Source organism: Chiloscyllium plagiosum, chromosome 5, assembly GCF_004010195.1.
Source record: "Chiloscyllium plagiosum isolate BGI_BamShark_2017 chromosome 5, ASM401019v2, whole genome shotgun sequence".
Classification (NCBI taxonomy): domain Eukaryota; kingdom Metazoa; phylum Chordata; class Chondrichthyes; order Orectolobiformes; family Hemiscylliidae; genus Chiloscyllium; species Chiloscyllium plagiosum.
The window spans coordinates 85,144,439-85,150,438 of NC_057714.1; the positions used below are offsets into that span (position 1 = coordinate 85,144,439).

At 40.8% G+C, this 6,000-nt stretch overlaps 1 protein-coding gene across 4 annotated transcripts in view; it reads right to left on the minus strand.

The window, feature by feature from the left end:
* The window catches only part of LOC122550057 (patched domain-containing protein 3-like), a 50,759-nt gene extending 45,990 nt beyond the window's left edge, over window positions 1–4,769 (minus strand). For 2 of the 4 annotated variants that reach the window (XR_006311732.1, XM_043690521.1), the window contains exon 1: window positions 2,509–3,033. The gene's annotated coding sequence lies outside the window, so the exon portion shown is untranslated. Of the gene's footprint in view, window positions 1–2,508; window positions 3,035–4,713 lie in introns of those variants that run through there. The other 2 variants (XM_043690522.1, XM_043690523.1) reach the window with 2 other exon arrangements.
* Window positions 4,770–6,000: the final 1,231 nt, after the last annotated feature.

The following is a 6,000-nucleotide window of genomic DNA, read 5'->3' on the forward strand; positions in this document are numbered from 1 at the left end:
TCCCAACTCCTAAACCCAATGCTCTGACCAATAAAGGAAAGCATCCCAAATGCCTTCTTCACTATCCTATCTACCTGAGAATCCACTTCCAAAGAACTATGAACCTGCACTCCAAGGTCTCCTTGTTCAGCAACACTCCCCAGGACCGTACCATTAAGTGTATAAATTCTGCCCTAAATTGCCTTTTCAAAATGCAGAACCTCACATTTATCATTGGCTCATCTGATCAAGATCTGTTGTACTGAGGTAACCTTCTTCGCTGTTCACAACACCTCCAATTTTGGTCAACTGCAATCTTACTAATCATACCTCCTATGTTCATATCCAAATCATTTATATAAGCGACAAAAAGCAGTGGACCCTGCACTGATCCTTGGGCACACCACTGGTCACAGGCCTCCAATCTGAAAAGCAACCCTCCACCACCACCCTCTGTCTTCTACCTTTGAGCCAGTTCTGTATCCAAAATGGCTAGTTCTCCCCGTATTCCATGATCTAACCTTGCTCACCAGTCTACCATGAGCGACTTTGTTGAATGCCTTACTGAAGTCCATATAGATCACATCCACCATTCTGCCCTCATCAATCCTCTTCATTACTTCTTCAATAAACTCAATGAAGTTAGTGAGATATGATTTCTCACACACACAAAGCCATGTTAATATCCCTAATCATTCCTTGCCTGTCCAAATACATGTAAACCCTGTTCCTCAGGATTCCCTCCAACAACTTGCCCACCACCGATGTCAGGTTCACCAGTCTATGGTTTCCTGGCTTTTCCTTACCACCTTTCTTAAATAGTGGCACCATGTTAGCCAATCTCCAGTCTTCCACTACCTCACCTATAAAGAGAATTTAATTAAGCTGGGGACCTTCCTTCATTTTTATCATAATCGAAAGCCCCTACTTTTAAGAAAATATATTAAAATTTAAAAACTAAGAAAATACTCTGCAGATACAACTACAAACATTTAAAAGGCAGTTGGATGCATATATGAATAGGAAGGGTTTAGAAGGATATGGGCCAAATGCAGGCAAATGGGACTGTCAGTTTAGGATATCTGGTGGTAGCAGATGAGTTGGACGAAGGGTCTGTTATATTGTCTATAATCCCAATAAGGTGCTCATCCCTTTCTTATTTCTCGGTTCCACCAAATAACTTCCCTGGACATATTTCCAATAATATCCTCCCTAAGTACAGTCATAATGTTATCCCTTATCAAAAACTCCAGTCCCCCTCCTCTCTTGTACCCCACCCCACCTTTCCATCCTTCCTACAGCATTTGTATCTTGGAACATTAAGCTGCCAGTCCCACTCATCCCTGAACTATGTCACTGGAATCGCTATAATAGCCTAATCTGCCTTCCCTGTTTGCCCTTTTGCATTAAAATAAATGCAGTTTAATTTATCAGTCCTACCACATTCTCTACTTTGTTCTTTCCTGCTCTGACTGTTTGATTTGCTCCTTTTCCCAGCTGTACCAGTCTCAAGTTGGTCTCTTTCCTCACTGTCTCTCGGAGTCCCACCCCCACCCCCCCAAACTTACTAGTTTAAATCCTACCAAGCAGCTCTAGCAAAATCTCCCCACCAGTATAGTATTCCCCTTCCAATTCAAATGCAATCCATCCTTCTTGTACAGGTCACTTCTACCCAGAAGATATTCAAATGATCCAAAAATGTGAACCCTTCTCCCCTGTACCCCCAGCTCCTCAGCCACACATTTACCTGCTCTATCCCTCATTTCCTACCCTCACTAACTCGTAGCACCGGGAGTAATCCAGATATTACTACCCTCAAGGACTTCCTTTTTAAATTCCTGCCTAACTTCCTATATTCTCCCTTCAGAATCTAATCCTATTTCCTTCCTATGTCATTAGTTTCAATATGTACAATGACCTGCTGCTGGTCCCACGCCGCTTTGAGAATATTCTGCACCTTCTCTGAGATATCTTTGATGACGGTACCAGGGAGACAACACACCATTCTGATTTCTCTGCCTCAGAAAAGTCTGTCTGTGCCTCTGATTGGAGAGAGTTCCCTTTCACAATCAATTGCTTGGAACCTGATGTACCCCTAATTACATGAGAGCCAGTCTTGGCACTAGAAATTTGGTTCTTACATGTACAGTGATTAGGATAACTATGTTATAGATTTTTTTTAAAATTTCTTTATTTAAATTTGGACAGTTTGTGACAAACTTACCCTTGATTGCTGATCGAGGTTGTGGTTTCTGTTTTTGACCTTACACCTAGTGCTAGTCAACTTAAAACTATACCACAGCAGAGAAGGAAGCAGAACAGTAGCAACTGACATACAGATCATTATCTCAATCAAATGGCTATAATATATTAACAATAATTACAAACGTACAAAAACTCAAAACTAATGAAAAAATGGTCTAACTGATGTGATTACAGTTAGCAACAGATGTTGTACCATCTATAGAGGATGTGTAAAGAATAACATTGCATCAGCATTATATCTGGGTAAAACATCAAAAAACCTACCTGATTAATACATACACTTCCAACTGTAGAGCTGTGACTAAGATCAATTTCTATGCAGCCTTTTACTTGCTGCAAGCCAGAAAGTCTATCTTCATTCACAAGCTGTTTCTGGTTTCTCTGAGGTAGAATGCAGCATCAACGACATGTGACTGGTCACAAGGGAAGCAAACTCCGGGAAAGGGCGGAACTCATAACCACTAGAGAGTCGAACGAGTCTTTTTCAGTTCCGAATAATATTTGCTTATGCAACTGAATACAGATGTAGGGTAGGATGGAAGGTAAGTAGATGAGTGTTTAGGGCAGTTTCAGGATGTGAAGGTAGGTCAGCTTAGGGTGGGATTGCCAGGTCAGGAAGCACTAGTGGGAAATTTTGAAAGGGATCTGTGAGGGTTAGGTTTGGTGAGGTTTCATGCCTGACAGACATGAGGGCGTGTTAGGCCTAATGATCAGTTAGACTCATTGGGGTAACACAGTAGAAACCAAGCCCCTCTATTCCCAAATTCACCACAAAAATTAAAGATTTTAAAATAAGTATACAAAATTCCACAATTTACCTGATACTTCAGGTTTCTGTACTTAATAAGAATTACTATTTATTACAAGTAATGAGGCTCTAGCTGCAGGTAACCTTCTCACAACTTACAGCAATTGAAGGACAAATTAGCTGGAGTTTGTAAGGTTTCAGGTTAGTTTTGACTGCAGAGAATGGGTATTGAATTTAAGCTTATTGTGATCAAAACACTTTTGTAATTCTTTTCCCCAGCTTCAAGCTGTTTAGATACCCAAGACCAAATCACGTAGTTGTCAAGCAAAAGGCCCTTGCCATCAATAACTGGTCAGTAGTCCACAGACCAATTAACCTCATGTTGCCACCCAGCTGCATCTGTACATAGAACTCCAATTCAACTGCAACTACTTCAGTTAATACTTGTTTAAACAGATGTATAAACACAATGGTTGCCTTGGGTGTCAGGTTCCACGCAGCCATTGTTTTAAAACATATCTTTCTCATTTCAATTCATAACTTTTCTTAAAAAAACAAAATAAAAAGACATAGTCTTTACACAAGGTAAAGGGGAGATTCAAGTTCCAGTGCGGCTGGAGGATGTCGGGGTTGGTTTGGCAGTTGGGATGCTGTATCCAGCCTGGTCAGGTGTGAGGCTCAGTTTGGTAGTGGGATTGTGAGGTCAGTAACAGGGAGGGTTGGGATGTCAGGCCAAGGGTTCAGTATAATCAGTATTAAAGCAGATTTTAATCCTTTTTATGGGCAACTATTAATTCAGTCAGAATCCTCCACAGTTTCTGATGATCAGGCAATCTTTCAGCACGATGCTTAAATTTCTTCAACAACTATATCTGCTGTCAGGTTTTTTTCCTTGGAAATGGCATTCTTACCCTTTGCAATCAGAGATCAACATCCAACCTGTCAACTCTGTTCCCTTTTGAAATCTGAACATACCCTTGATCCTAAGCTGTGATCCAAAACCATGTCATGTGGACTCTTCCACTAACCTTACAAACTCTTCACTTCGTCAATCTAAGCCTACCTCATGATCTCTTATATCCGGTAATCTTTATTCCCTTTCACTAGCACTTTTCCCTCTTGCAATAGAAATCCACCCTCCAATCTTTGCCCACAATGCAATTTGAACCGTCTCTTCCTACCGAGATCCAAGTGTTCCTGCAAACTTCCTTCCTGCAGTCTAAGTGCACCTCACAATCTCCCTTCCCTCCTGAGATGAACACATCACGTAAACTCCCTTCCCCACAGCTGCATTCACCACACCTTGCCAGTCCACACTACAATCCATCTGCACTCTCACAATCAGGGGCCACTGTACAATTTGAACCCTCCCTTCAATCCAGGACAACTCTGTTGATTTGAGAGCATGCTGTGACCTAAGCACACCCTGCAATCTTTCTCCTCTCCTGCAATCCGAGCATTAATTGTAATTTGAGTGTAACTCAACAATAAGACCAGGTTTCCCCAAATGTAATGGTGTCTACTGTACATATATACATTATATTAAAATACACATTCCATTATAAACAGATTCCTTGCCTCCTTCACCGTAGCTAGGTTAAAATCATCCCTCGCAGAATTGTGGATGTACCTACACTAAATAGATTGCAGCAGTTTATGAAGGCAGCTCACCACCACCTTCTCAAGGGCAAGTAGGAACAGGCAATAATTGTTAGCCTCACCAGTGAAAATTACATCTGATGGATGAAGTTTTCAAAAGCCAATGGATTGGTTGCTTGTCAGTGCAGGGGTTGGGAGTTGGACACATTCCAGAGAATGAGAAGCAAGTGGGAATGATCACAGAGAGCTTTGTAGATTGGGATTGGAGTAGGTGGTGCAATTAACAAAATGAAGTGGGGAATCAAGGGAGAGTCAAGTGTTACAAAGCAATTAGGGCAGTTAAAAGGTATGTGAGTGTTAAAAATCACACAACACCAGGTTACAGTCCAGCAGGTTTATTTGGAAGCATGAGTTTTCGGAGCGCTGCTCCTTCATCAGGTAGTTGTGGAGTATAAGATCGTAAGACACTGAATTTATAGCAAAAGTTTATAGTGTGATGTAACTGAAATTATATATTGAAAAATACCTGGATTGTTTTTTAAGTCTTTCATCTTTTAGAATGGGCATGTTAGTTTCAGTTCTTTCATATGTAAATCCCAAACTTTCTTAAAGTTACATTCTCAAGTGAACTTGAACAATAGGTGCCATGTTGGCCCAGATAATGGATTGAAGGTGTGAGGTGCCCTGTGTGAGGCTGTCTGTGCCCCAATGTTCAGACTGATTCTAATCTAAAAAAGGGATTTATAACATTTTACATGGATTCTTGAATTATTTGAGCAAAATAAAATGTAATTCTGCAAGTGCAAATTCACCCCACAAAAGTATATGTGCATGTCGGGTGTGTGCGCGAAGGGGTATGAGTGTGAGTGTTAAGGGGTATAAGTCTGAAAGGAGGTGCGTGTGGGAGTTCATGTGTGAACGTATGAGAGAGAGCTTGGGTATGAGAGAGCATCTGTGTGTGTTTGTGCGTAATGCAGAGGCGTCACCTGCAGTGTGACATGAACTCATGTGTTAAAAGAGTTGTGCATAGGTTAGCCCATTGGATTTACAGGAGACATTATCTTCCTTTACCCTTTCTTATTTCTATCTCAAACTGATACAGTCTGCAAAACAAATTGCAAAATATTTTTATTAACATTTCTCTGTCTGCTGCACCTTTATACTCTTATTTCAGCTGATTAAGATATGAACATACCCATGTGATTTGGAAAAAGGGATGCCAATCACCCTTATGAACCACACCACTAAATCTCACACTCACAAATAATAGGTCAGATACTGGCACTACATGTACTTTACTGCAAAAGTAATGTAGAGCCCCAAGTTTGATTTGTATTTTCAGATAGTGTATGTTGAGAAGGAACTTGTACTGGGAGTGTAGTCAAGTGTGTGAATTTAGTTGATGCATG